The 15360-nt window shown below is 27.0% G+C and overlaps 1 pseudogene; it reads right to left on the reverse strand.

The window, feature by feature from the left end:
- Positions 1-2985: 2985 nt before the first annotated feature.
- LOC132932582 (kelch-like protein diablo) lies at positions 2986-8534 on the reverse strand (annotated as a pseudogene).
- Positions 8535-15360: the final 6826 nt, after the last annotated feature.

A 15360-nucleotide genomic window follows, 5' to 3' on the forward strand; every position in this document is an offset into this window, starting at 1 on the left:
ACAAATTAAAAACAAAAATGTGATGATGGATAAATGGTTAACGAATAAGCGAACATTTGAAACCAATGAAGATGAACCTTCAACATCGAGAATTTGAATTTAAAACGAAAAAAAGTGACGAGAAAGTACGATTCAGAATACCTAAAAATTGGTTTTTCTTGGAATGAGGATAATGATGATCCACGACCACAATGTATTATTTGTTATGAAATACTTGCAAACGAGAGTATGCGTCCTAATAAATTGCGTCGACACATTGAGACCAAGCATCTTGATCTGAAAGATAAGCCACTCTAAAAAATTCTTTTTACTATATAGTAAAAAGAATTTTTTTTTTGTATTTAAGATGATCTCAAATACTTCTGAAAAGTATTGAGTATCACTCAAACACTTTACTATTTATAGTAATTGGGTGGTATTTAAATACTTTATTTTAAGAGTATTTGAGTAATTACTTTAAAACGTATTTTTTACAACACTGCAAGTGGGTCAATGTAAAAGGATTGTATCAAACTTAAATTCAATGATATAATATTATCATAGTATAAGATAAACGATTTTGAGCGAAGACGTCAGTCGGCATATTTTATATTGTTATTATTGATTATTATAGTTTGTAAGTTTAATTGATATTATATTATTATTTTTTGTTTGTTTCTATTGTGATATACAATGCTCTAGAAATTAAGATCAAATTTTTATGGGTTTTTCGTAATTTGTCGGTGGTTTTTGCAGTTTTTATTTGTATTATGGTATAAATAGTTATGTTTTTATTTATTTATGTAACCTTTATAAATATTATTTATTTTCAACATGGTTATCATAATATATTCATTTATCTGCAGGATATGGTCAACAAATAACAATATATAAATAGTAATAAAAAAAAAGTGACAATATAGAGCCTATAGAGTTAAATAAAATTAAAACAATTTTATGTATTTATATCATTGTAGTTGATTAAAAATTTATTATTAAGACCATGTACCATATAATATTTTCACAAAAACAAATCAAAGCTCGTATATCAAATAAATTTAAAAAAATAAAGAAGAGCGGAAAATTTTGTTTGCCCGAAGCGGCTTAGTTCTCATTGCGGCCCTGTCTACAGCACTAACAGCAACAGCTGCAGACAGCAGTCAGATAATCTGTATTTAAATAATATATTATTTAATAAAAAAAAGATTATTGTTATTTTTGTGATTTGTCGAGTATTTGAAAAAAATATGTAGGGGAGAGTGGGACAGATTTGAATGCGGAGTACATATGAATTTGACTAATATAATTTGTTACAGATTGTTTACATTAATAAAAATAATAAACTAAGTTGGTGACAATGTTTTGTATACCATATGTGATTATCAGGCATTTTTGAAAAATTTTGTGATAAACAAAAATGATAATGTGATTTTCTGGCTTTTTTAAAAAAAAATTGTTGTTTCCATAAGAACTTTTTAGAAACTAAAATTCAAAATCATAAGTTTATAATTAAACATACCTATTTAAAATAATTTTTAATGTACATACATTATTTATAATTATTACAATTTATATTACGATTATTATTGACTATTTTAGCATGGGGTAGATTTGAATCTTCATTAATAGGGTAGATATTAGGGTATAATATAGGTTCCTCCTTCTTGAAATACCTATCTTATGGATGGAATAGACTATTTTACTGGATTTATGTCACAAAATGTGAATTCATCTATAAGAGAACCTAAAAAACTAAATTTTCACAAGAAAAAAAAAGTTGACAAGAAAAAATTTAAACATAATTATTGTAAAAAATTGTTATTATATTATATTGAGCTATTTTTATTATTAAAATAAATAAAAAGTTTAATTTAATTTAATATTTATTTATGTTCAGCATTCAAATGTGGCCCTTTAATTATATAAGACACATATTTAAATCTACCCCCTGCACGTTCAAATGTACCCCATGGGTGGGGTAAATTTGAATAAAAATATACTTAATTTTATAATGAGAAATTAAATTGGTTATTTAATATATATGGTTGTTATGAGTCAAATAGTATTCACAACCATCTAGACTACAGATTGTAATTATCAAATATAAAATTTGTCAAAAATTAAAAAATTAAAAATATTAAATGTAAATTTCATTCAAATCTACCCTACTCTCCCTTCACTATGGCTTACGTAATATACCTACCTACTTGTAAGGTTTTAATCAATATAAAATTTATGCTTAATCAGTTATGACTTATCATGAATATAAGAGTGTTCAATATTTGAACCTAAGTAAAATGACAGTGAAAATCTTACTCGAGGTAAAACTTTTTATTATTTTAATGTTTATACTTTATTTATATTAAAAATATTAAAACGTTGAGTCATACGTAATTATCTAGCCATATCTTTGAGAGTCACAAATGCTGTTAATGTATGTTATTTTATGTTATATACTGCTATGAAATAGTACTAAGTATTGTATTAACTATTAAGATATTAAAGATGAAATAAAAAACAAATTATTAAATATTGATTGGATCAAAAGATATTCCATTTGTCATGTCTTCCTATACACCCTATTTTCTACACAATACATTACTAATATGAGTGAATTAACATTATGTAGAAAGAAATGGATAATCATGAAAAAATGTTTGAAACATAAACTTTTTATACCAAAATATTATACTGCAATACAAATTACTATTACATACCATACAATATCATAATATACATTAACATAATTTAGGACTTGCAAATAGATCGCTTGATAATAACGGATACAGACAATGCTTGTTTATTATTCTCCGATACATCATGGAAATGTGTATATACTAAAGAATCTACTGGGCTATACCAATTCTTTCAAATTCATTCATTTTTTTGTACTACTCTATAGTATTACACTAATATCTACTCTGAAAATAAATTAACCTTATTTTCACTAGAATATTTAAAGAAAATATGTAGATGATTTAGTTAGAAGTTTACTGAGACGCAATATAATAGTTAACTAAAACCATTTTATTCAAACATTCACAGAATCAAAAAAAATATTATATAAAATACTTAATACATGTTCGTTCATGTATTATATTTTATAAATTAATATGAATATAATATACAGCAACCAAGAATGAAACCATGTAATCTAATCAGTTTTCAAATGTGGTGACCCATCGACGACTACTGAACCATAAATTACCTCAACACTTGTTGACAATGTATCCAAGGTCCACGTGTTGGTTTTGGGGTCGTATATTTCAATAGAGTCCAACCAAACGAGTAGTTCCGTTAAATCCGCCCATAACATACAATAAACCATTAAATGTGACAACTCCTATATTGAAAATTCAATTTAATTTCAATAAGTCTACTAGAAAGATTTATTATAGTTACTTGGATCGGAACGGCACCGTTGCATATCAGCAATTGAAGACCATATTTTAGTAATTGGTGTATAGGCCTCAACACTTTTAAGATACACTGAATTATCATATTCCTGACAGTCACCACCAATAGCGTATATTACATCGCCTAAGATTACTATACCAGGGCCTCGGCGATTTGTAGACTTTTGTGTGACTGGTATCCATATGTTAAGGGTGGGATCATAACATTCAACAGATTTCAAAGCAAATGGGTATTTATAACCACCTACCTACAGAGTTTAAATAAATTAAATGTAAGAATTAAAAACTAATAATTTAAAAAAAAAAATTTTACCACTTATAAAAGATTATTGAGTACTGCAACACCGAGGTTCATTCTCCCAGTAGACATATTGTCGCCATTCTTGAACACTCACGTCAAAAACCTCTGCACTATTCAACTGAGAATCACCAATAATGTCTCCGCCTACCTAGCATTGAATAATAATATTTATTGAAATAACACAAAATTGGTAATGAGTTAGGGAACCTAACCTATTGGTATACTTACAGCATAAATACGATCATCTAATACGCCAACTCCGTAAAAACTTTGATCGACTAACATGTCAACTGTTGGTTTCAATTGAAGTGATTGTGAAGATAAATCAAGCATTTCAATGCATATTAAATTAATGTACTTATTACCCAAGGCAAAAACTAAATGATCCTTTATTAAGACTAGAGCACATAATTCAAACTTCATATTCATTTTTATTGTCTTATGCAATAGTTTGATTGCTGGATCATACCAGCTAGTGTAACTATGTCCTATTCCTGATGAATTACAAATGGCAAGAAGAAACTGCAAAAAAATAAGTAAACAGAATGATATTGAAAAGATAATTTGAAATCTGAATTCAATAATACTTTAAGTCCAGTCAGTCTAGGTGAATTACAAATTGTTTGTGGCATAGTAATGTGCCGATGTTTCTTTACAATATGGAAATTTGAAGCTTCATTGACAAAATCTTTACCTAAAAAATTTATAATTATTATATAATATTATAAATTTACAGTAAAAGCATAATGGCGAAAAAAAAAACATACATTTAGAATTATTTTTAATAAGAGGATTCTCGTCTACTTTTAGTGATATATACTCTTGGGGTAATTAAAGAAAACTTACAAAAAATGTATTTTTATGTATTCTTCAGAACTTGATAACAACTCCATACAGTTATAAAAGTCAGCAAATTCTTTGATTTTATATTGGCATTAGTATAACTGCCTTATATATCATACTGTAGCAGTATAGCCTAGCAATCAGCAATCAAGCTGTAAAATTAAATATTTAATTTAATAAACTGCCAACAACTTATACATAATGCAAAAATGTACAAAATATTTAGGTAAATTATCTACTCAAACGAAAACCCATCTATAATTAGTATTTTTGAATCATTTGATTCTATTATTTTCCTTACAAACAGATAAATAAACTTCCCATATTATATAATTAAATAAAATTATTAATTTTAGTAGCCATACTTTTTCTTCAAACGGAACATTAATGTCATTACAAGAGATTAGATTAATAATTTCTTCAGAAGACAAAGATAGAAACTCATCTGTTTCAATAAATTTTCTGAAAAGCGTGAGTGATCATAATGTATACAATTCACTGATAGTGTAAAATTAAAGAAAACTTACAAAAAATGTGTTTTTATGTATTCTTCAGAACTTGACAACAACTCCATACAGTTATAAAAGTCAGCAAATTCTTTGATACCAAGACAATTTGATAGATTCATTTGTTTTTTTAAAAACTCAACATATACGCCTTTTACATCATCCAACTGTAAGAGCATAGAAGCTGGTAACAAATCCTAAACAAATAAACAATAATAATGAATTTAGATCATTTTTATTATAATCTAAAATAACTAGGGTATCAAGTTTTAAAATTTCTATGTGCTAGGAACATTTGCAACTTTTAAAAATTTTAATGATGTAATGAATATTTTTTTAAAGTGTAAAATAAATTTGTAGAAATTGATTGACATTTTCATGTTATAGAGCGTTTCATTTTTAGACTTAAAGAAGAAAATGAATAGTTCAGTTGGAAATTCATAAACATTATTCTTCAAATTGTAAATAGATAATTTCTTAAAAAAAAGCAGTCACAATTGCATTTAAAAAACGTAGTTTAAGGATTGAAAATTTAAAACACGATTTCTCAGATGTACCCATTTTATTGTGTAAAAAAAAATTAAAAAAATTATATAAAAAGTCTTTTCATAAGATAATTTAAACTCAAACTTAACCGTAATTAGACATATTTTAAACAGAGAACAAAATTTTAATGAATATTTTTTTAAGGTGTAAAATATATAAATAAAATATAGGTAATAAATCAAAATTTCAAAACAAATCTTTTTTATCTTTTAAACTAACAAATCTTGTTATTTTTTAAAATAATTTCAAAATATAGTTATAATTATATAGACTGACAGACTGTTTAGCTCAAAATTGTTTTCTTTATACAATGATTATTATATATATATATATATTTATTTATTTTGGAATAAATGACAATCTGAAATATCTATTTGGATAAATATTATAACATAAATTAAACTTAAGAATAGTAAAATATGCTATCTTCAATATTATATCATTGAATTCAAATTGAACACATCCATTAAAATGACCCACACGACTCCTCATACGTAGAGCAGACCAATCCCCACTTGCCCATCTCTTTTTTTTTTTTAATTTGTATTACCCATGGTAGGTATACCGAAAACACCACATAAAAATCTATATTGTGTGGCAATTTCATCACTACATGTCTACATCCTTTTATTTGATACATAGCCAATGGCTATTAAAAATTTAATAATTATATTATATACCTACCATTACATTTTGTTCGGTCACCATTATTTTGCCAGTATAAATAAAATCAATCAAGAGTTGTAGAATGTTAGAATCTAACATCTAAACTCTTATATTTACAACATATTTTGCTCCTTCGGCAAAACTGGTGAACATTAAACAGAAATATGGACAAGCTGATACTAAGACAACTTTATGCCCACATATTATATTACTATCATCTGTTTTTAACCTAATATCACATAAAACTTCTTCTCTAAAAACATAAAATACATTATTATTATTATTTATTTTTATAGCAACTAAAATGACATACTCAAAATGTCATACTTTCGTAAACATTGTAGTACTTCAAAAAAACTGTGAGTATCACGGCTATTTTTATATATTTTAGGTTTACATCCATTGAATTTCAGAACTTGCTTTTGACCATTTCTCCATGGTATAACATGTTTTATGGAATCCATCTCTTTTATGGACATAACACCTTAAAAATATAATAAAAATGATAGATTATTTATATTATTTTTGTGAATAGCTACTAAATTTTGTTATGTTATGTTACAGTTTATAAATTTATTACTCAAAAATAATTTAAATCTAATTATAATTATTGGTATCTACCTAATAAACAAAAACATGTTTAATGTATGATTTAATATTATTAAAATGAATAAGGTAATTACTTAGTGCCTACAAAATGTATTATTATATTTCATGCTTGACAAAATATAACATTTTATTTTTATTTTTTTAATTTTTGCTTCAATATATACCTAATACTTTTGGAATTTTGTCAAAATAAACAGAAATACAGAATAACTATTAAATATGCAGTAATAATCGAAAAAAAATCGACATTTACTATTACTATTAGTATTCGTAAAGATACTAACAAAAATTCCAAAAATGTGATAATGAAAATATGGGATTGCATAAAAATATTGCTCTAGAATAATAATGACATTAGCACAGACGTAATACCACAAATGATAAAATACCAATTAAAATAGTTAGTAATTACTGTTATAACTATAATAATATTCTTTATAGTAATAACATAAATAATATTTTAAAAATGTTTTTAAGTTAATTCACAATTGGCCAATAAATAGAGACAGTATAATAGGTACATTTATATTTATTAATGATTAAGTGTATTATTAAAGTATTTATATAATACACAGATTTCTATATAGCACAGAAGTGTAGTAAAGTGTAGTGTAGTGTAGGTAGTGTAGAAGTCTGAGATGTAATATCATCAAAAAATAATAATTTTGCTAATTTTATCAATTTGTATTTGTATTATTACATCACAATCATAATATTGTTTAGAGATAGTATTTAGTATATTATAAATGTTTACATTTTTTATATTTTACGGCCTACGATAAAATTGTTAACTACCGAAAGAACATGATATATTCTTATAAACGTTATATTTTTATTATATTTTATTACAGGAAAGTACCTGCGACTTGAGTTGTTACAGTAAATAACATAACATATTTTATGTCATAGAAAATTATAAATAATTAATACCTACATTATTTGATAACTGGTAAATATCCACCAAGACAACGATAACATACTTCTTCTTTACGTAAAAACAACAACATGGTACCTTTATGGATATAACAATATATTATATACATTTAAAAATACCTAAATGATGACCATCAGCAATAGAGATTAGTAAGTTTTGGTTTAATAAACTGTAATTAATTAGTAGCTAGAATACACCGTTTTTGGTAGATAAATACATATTCTGTACAGTTTTTTAGAAGGTAGCATACGCGAGTACCACCTACCTACCTTAAAATATGATAAAGTACTTGATTGAATATAATACACATATTAATAATATTAAGGATGTACTTACCTATTATGTTTTGTAGTTAACTTCAGTTAGTATTATACGTATCTATACTCTATAGCCGCGGTCCATAGTCTATACTCCATTACAGAGACAGCTGCATGTCAAGAGATGTTTATTTCTTATCACCCGCGTGTCGCGTAACTGCGTAAGAGAGTAGGAGACATGGCCACTTGGGAATGACTGAGTGACTGTCCGACAGAAATACAGAATCATAGACCGATAAACTTAAGTCAGTTATAAGTTATAAGCGAGGTTATAAGTTAGTTGTAATGTCTAATGTCTATGGACCGAATATTATATGACAATATTATGATAATATGATTTATGACCGAAGCCGACGTTTGGTTATAATTTATTTTTCTTATCAATTATCATAAAATATCACGATTACGAACTATTTATGATAGGTATCGAATTATAATATTTGTTCAAACTTTATTTTTCAGAACACAGAGATAATTTTTAATAGAATAAAATATATGGGTACGCTACGTACATATTTACACGCATATATTATGTAAAAGTGACAAACAAATTGAACTAAAAAAATATATTACTCCATAGAAAATTCGCTCGGTACGAATTCAGATTCACGAGACCTACCTCCAAGGTTGACGCCCAGTCCGACGTCCGAATTAGCCTGTTAGTGGAAAAAAAAATGTAGTACAAGTCTCTTAATATATTGTTACAAAGATATTTGAAAAATATTATAAATCCTTGGTCACAGTTTTTTTTTTAAGCATTTAATGTTCATATCTTAGCAAAATACGGAATTATCACAAAAATTAGCAAATTATTCTCAGTCAAGAATTCATAAACATTTTTCTTTTTCAATCTAAGATTTTAAAATGTAATACAAGAATCCTTATAAGGTTATTTGCCTTTATCCAAAAAAAAACCTATCTAAGAGAATGTCAAATTAAATTTTTATGAGCGTTTGAAGTTTTTACAACAATATGATGGATATTCACTCGATTTCTCATGTAGTGATTTTCTTATTTTGTTGTTATTCAAAAACGAATAGCCGTAGACACTTGAAATTTAAATCACATGTTTATTTTATCAATTTCTATACGGCTGTACTTGATAACATTTTCAAAATATTTTGTCTAGTTTTGAGCTGTTTACGGACAATTTCAAATTTCAATTTTTTTAGTTTTTTATACTTCAAATATCGATAAAACTATATTTGTTAAAAAAACGTCAACATTTAATACAATGCACCTGATATATTGTTTAAATAACAGTTGAAAAATATTAAAAATACATTGGTACAATTTTTTTTTATAAGCATTTAAGTTCAATTTTTGACAACATTTACAAATTAAAAATTAAAAATGATTTTGTAGTTAAAAATGTATGAAATGTTCAATTTTTATAACTTAAGATTAAAAACTTACAATAATGTTGCACGTAAATATGTTATTCTGTAACCAAAAAATATTAAAAATATAATTCATGTTTTTTTTTTTAGTTATTTTATGTTCAAATCTGGAGGAAATTAAATTAAATTAATTGCATATTAAATAACCAACAATAACGTTTTCAATTATATTGTTGTAATTTTATGATATTAATTCAACTTACCAGCTACCGTATTAATAATAAGTAATTACAATATATAAATATAATATAAAATATCCACACTGACAAACCGTCACCGCTCAAAATCGTTTTTCGTATACAATGATATTATATCATTGAATTCGAATTTAATAGTATCCATCATACAGTGACCCACTTTTAAGGGGAGGCCGTAAATTTCTGGAAAATAATAGGCCGGAACGATAAAAATCCGGAAAGTAAAATGTGCGGAACGTAGGATTCCGGAAAGTAAAACGCCGGAAAGTAATATCCCGGACCGTAAAAATCCGGAATGTAACACTCCGGAAAGTAAAAGATCCGGGAAGTAAAATATGCGGACCGTAGTATTTCGGAAAGTAAAAATCCGGAATTAAAAATCGCGGACCGTAAAAATCCGGAATGTAAAGTCCCGGACCGTAAAAATCAGGAATGTAAAATCCCGGACCGTTATATTCCGGAACGTAAAAGTCCGGAATGTAAAATCCCGGACCGTAATATTCCGGAACGTAAAATTCCGGAATGTAAAATCCCGGAACGTAAAAATCCGGAAAAAAAATAAAAACAATGATTCTCAAAATTGTTTGGTTATATTATTACTAAATACCTTTCATTTCATATTTAAATAACGTAGTAACTAAAATTAGTAAAAAGTATGATAAAAAGGTGGATAAGTGCACCATGGGTACCACTCTTTTGTACCTATAGATCATAGCATAGAACTATACAAAAAACGATTCAGAGAGGTGACTGTGTGACAGTCTACATACCTATACTTAGATTATTTATTCAAATTTTATAACTAAAAAAATGGCTATACTAAAAAATGGCCATTACTTTCCGGAATTTTATAGCCCCCCAGAAGAAGTATCCTTCATTATTCATTTTTATTATAACTATTAAATAATTCAATAGTTGGCTCTTATTTACTGAAACGATTAAATTTTCTAATTAATACCAAATCCACCAGAAATCAAGAACGTTTTTTAATCAATAATATTTCTAAAACGTACTCAAAATTATCACCTACAAATATACTGATGTCTATAGGAAACACTATGGATATTAATTTTAGTTAATAATTAATTATGGTTGTACAATTATATACCTCATAATAAGTTCTTTTTTATAGATACAATTGAATGTAAATTGTATATTATTGGTACCTAATTCTATTGAATCTGTGTCACTACACAATTTTATATATATTATTTTGTAAATGGAGTTTTTTCCGTCAGTTAAGATAATAATAATAATAATTATTATTATTATTATAATAACATATTATTATTATTAGTTTTTTTTTATTATTATTATTTCTACACTACTAAATTGTATTTGTAGAAACTTGAAATTGCAATGATAAATATTACTTATTAGTTACATAAATTGAATTTCTAACGAGTGGTTAATTAATATTTAGTTATAACTTTAAGTGTTTAAAGTTAAGGAAAAACCTAAATAATACGACATATGGTAAATAAATAAATAACCTGCACACTCAATATATTAAATAGTTACTAATAATTTGTTTACCTAATTAGAAATAGAAAATAAATAAATATTTTACATGTTATATAACAATCTAGATTACTATAGTAATTACTATATTGAGTACTACCGATACCTCAAACGTAATTGAATTGGACTAAAAGTAGGTATTTGTTTTAAATGGTCGTATTCAATACGTTTCTTTCTCCAATAAGTACAAAAACAAAAGTAAAATTTAATGAATGAAATTGAAAAATTGTATAAATTGTTTTATAAATGGGTAAAATCAACGAAATTGTAATAAAATTGAAAAAATCCAAAAATTGCACTTGAAAATGTGTACTTTATTATTACCAACTAATTTGTTATATTTTTAATTGTTTTTAAAATATTAAATTATTTATCTACATGCTGCTTTTATAAATACCTACTAGAGAGTAGAGGTGGGTCGAGCTGTTTGAAGTTCAAAAATCAAACCAAACTTTAGGTGTTTGGTTGGAGTTTGAAAGTCAAACCAAGTTTTAAAAAAACCAAACCAAACCAAACTCGAACAAAAAAGTTTGAAAATCAAAATAATTTGAAAATTAAAATAGTTTGAACTCAAAAAATGTACGAACAAGCTGCAGCAAAAAATTCTAACATGTCAAACGTTTTGAACTAAAAATGTTCATGGTGTTTATTGTTGTGTTTATTTTATCTTTATTTTGTCTATTTCTATATAGTTATATACTAAGTGCTTAAATTTTAAATATTATAAAAGTAAAATTAAAACCACGATATTGTCCGGGCATTGATTATTTCTTGTGCCATTGAATTTTTTTTTTTTTTTTTATCAGGGTTAAGGCTTTGACTACTAGGTCATTAGCCTGTGGTACTGTAGGGGAGGGTACTGTAGATTAGTTTACACGTGCGTGTTTGTTTTGGCAGAATTTTTGATTTGGGCCTCCGTTGGTATTTGCCATGCCCGGGTGAGGGATGGCGGCACTTGTTCTCCGGACACTATGACTTGCCCGAAGAAAAATGCCGCCCGCGACTGAGGTATCGAACTCGGGTCGGCCACTCCGTCCCCCGCCATTGAATTATTTATAGACTTGGATAATTATTTTTGTCTTGTACTATTTATAATATTCATAATTTATGTAATCGAAATTCGTAACACGCTGAACAATATTAAAAGCTAATATTAATATTGATTATAGTTATTCATAAAATTAAAATATGTTTATCATTAGTATTTATTATCATTTATATGACTGAAATCATTTTATTACATTTTTTAATTTTTAAAACATTTGATAAAACCTAACAGTTTTTACTCTACACAAAAGAGATGGGTATAAATGTATAATACTATAATACTTTAATTCTAAAATCTAAACTAAAGTGTTAGAACCGATAAGACTTCAATTAAATTAAAATTTGAATAGTACTAAATTGGTTATTACTTATTTTAGTTTGACATAATCATAGGCGTGCGCAGACTTAAACTTCTGGTCGAGCTTAGGCAATTATAGTGCCCTAATATTTTGACAGCGTCCATATTTTTTTTTAACACATCAACTTGATGTATTAAACTATTAATGTCTATAGTACCTAGTACCTACTATAGTTATTGTATTTGCATAAAGGTTTAATGTTTGTATAATGTTTTTGTTAGATTAATAAAATGTAGATAACGGTAGATACAAACATTTTTTTTTGATTTTATTATACTTTCACGACAAACAAAATTTCCATGATCTCTCCGAACATATTATTATAATAAAATATATACGCACATTTTACTATATGCCCTTAAAAAGTTTCAGGTCCAGCCTGGGCTTGACCGGCTCGCCCAGTGCGCACGCCTATGGACATAATAACTCACCAGTGTTCAGAATAGGTAATCTTATTAATTTATCTATATAAACTATAAAGAGAAAGATAACTATAATATACTTATAACTTATATGTAAATATAACATAATACATATATTATATAGTATACTTAAACCTACTCATACCTACGACTATAAAGTATAAATCTTTCATATGCCATTTAATTCAAAAGTTTATTATGTGATCAGTTTGGTAATAAAATATAATAGTACCGGTGTGGTCCGATGTTGAATAAAACTATCGGTTCGAGTTCGACATCACACTAAAAAGTTCGGTTCGAGACCATATTTTTGAGCTCGACCCATGACCCACCTCTAATACCTACTAAATGTATATAGTTATAATATTATAGGTAACTGCTCTGCTGAACTAAGAAGGTACTACAGTAGGTGTGGAGTGTATCTCGTAATTGAATAAGTCACTATAATGTATGTATTAATTATAAATTCAATAATAAATCATTGCTCACGAGCAACAATTTTGAGCAAAGATGCTATATTTTATTAACTACTAAATTATTTCATGATATATTATTTACATTGGCATTAAAGTAATTTATTTTATTATTAGTGTTGGTGGTTGATAGCTGTCAAGGCTGAACACAATTAATAATATGTATAATAGTATGCCAAATAAGCTAATTTCGCCAAGATCAGGTCAAGGTCGCGTTTCACGACCATCGATGTCCCGCGCCTTTTCTGATCTACCGGTCATTGCCGTATGTTGATTAGCAATATATATAATAATATTATTATATTATCACTACCAATTATTATTATAATAAGCACCGGTTTATTGTTTTATTATTATTTGAATTATTAGCGTATTTATACCATCGAGATTTCGTGCAACAAAAATTTACTATTTTATATTATTACTTACACTTACACTTTTCACTTTCCATCGTATTGTGATATTTTCACTTTCACTTTTTCCGTTCACGTATAATACTATACAGTCCACTATCATCGCACTGCCGTACATCGCCGCGGGTCAGTAACCGTACGCCAGCAACAGCCGGCAATACCTGACGACACCCACTACTCCGTCGATCTGTCACGGCTGCTCAAACCTTGGTTGGTACTGTATTGAGTTTATGTAAAAGTTAATGTAAGCTTTTTAACTTTAAATTTGCAGATGCAAATATCTAACTAATTATTCTCTAATCTCTATTAAATATGTAACTAATATTAAGTCTCTATATGTACCTACATTGTTTTAAGTTATACCTATATAGGTAAGTAGTGGAAATCCAGCAATGAGTGATATTTAGAATTCACTGTTTTATGCCTAAATGATTGGTGCTATATTTTATATAGTTAATGAAATGGTGTTACAGCTTAAAGATTTATTTGTAAATACTAAAATAAGAATGGATTCCTATTGTATAGTATACCTACCATAATATTTTATAGGTCGAGAGTGAACATTTATCTGGAGTGAGTGCGTGCTAAAGGTATAGTATAAAAGATGTCTGTCCATTATTCCAGGCCGCGATCCATCTTTTAGTAGGAACGAAGGAGTGGTCTATCCATTCTTTTATTACCTATCTATATGTTTTATACCCGCCCACTTAAACGGCCGATAAACAAATGCACGATGCGTATTAATTCGTCTCTAATCTATTTGTAAGCCTCGCTATAGGAAGTATTCAAATGCAGTCTCGGTTACGGGCTGGGAACGTCGATGGCTGGTGCGTGACGATGCCACTTCTCCGTACTATGCTACGCCCCGGAATTTGACGACCACGTAAAATATTCTTTTTTCTACGCTTTCGTTAATGTGAACGATTGTTATAATATATTATTATGACATTTATAATTTATACATAGGTACCTAATACGTAAAATATAATAATATATAAGTATACTTATTATACACATATTACCTATATATTGTGTAAGCTGTATGCATATTTGTAAAATATTCAAAGATTATAATATTTTATTTTATTAACATATTACCATTGATTATAAATAGGTACTATTGATCATGTAATATAGATATAATAATAGTATATAGTAATAATGTAATACCGTTACGGCGTTACATAACTGTTCGGGTTTCAATGAACTGCTTCAAATTTCGTTTTTTTTTTATTTTTAAAATATACTTCTGAAGTTTCCGCTTAGTTAAGGTAAGTAGGTAGTAGGTACTGCATAGTAATAAGATGCTGAAATTTGTCGTATCCTACACCACTGCCCCAAAATTATTATGGATTATCCAAATAGATGATCATGTAAAAAAAATTTAACAAACACTTAAGTTTATAGGTCA

This window comes from Metopolophium dirhodum, chromosome 1 (assembly GCF_019925205.1).
Source record: "Metopolophium dirhodum isolate CAU chromosome 1, ASM1992520v1, whole genome shotgun sequence".
Classification (NCBI taxonomy): Eukaryota; Metazoa; Arthropoda; class Insecta; order Hemiptera; family Aphididae; genus Metopolophium; species Metopolophium dirhodum.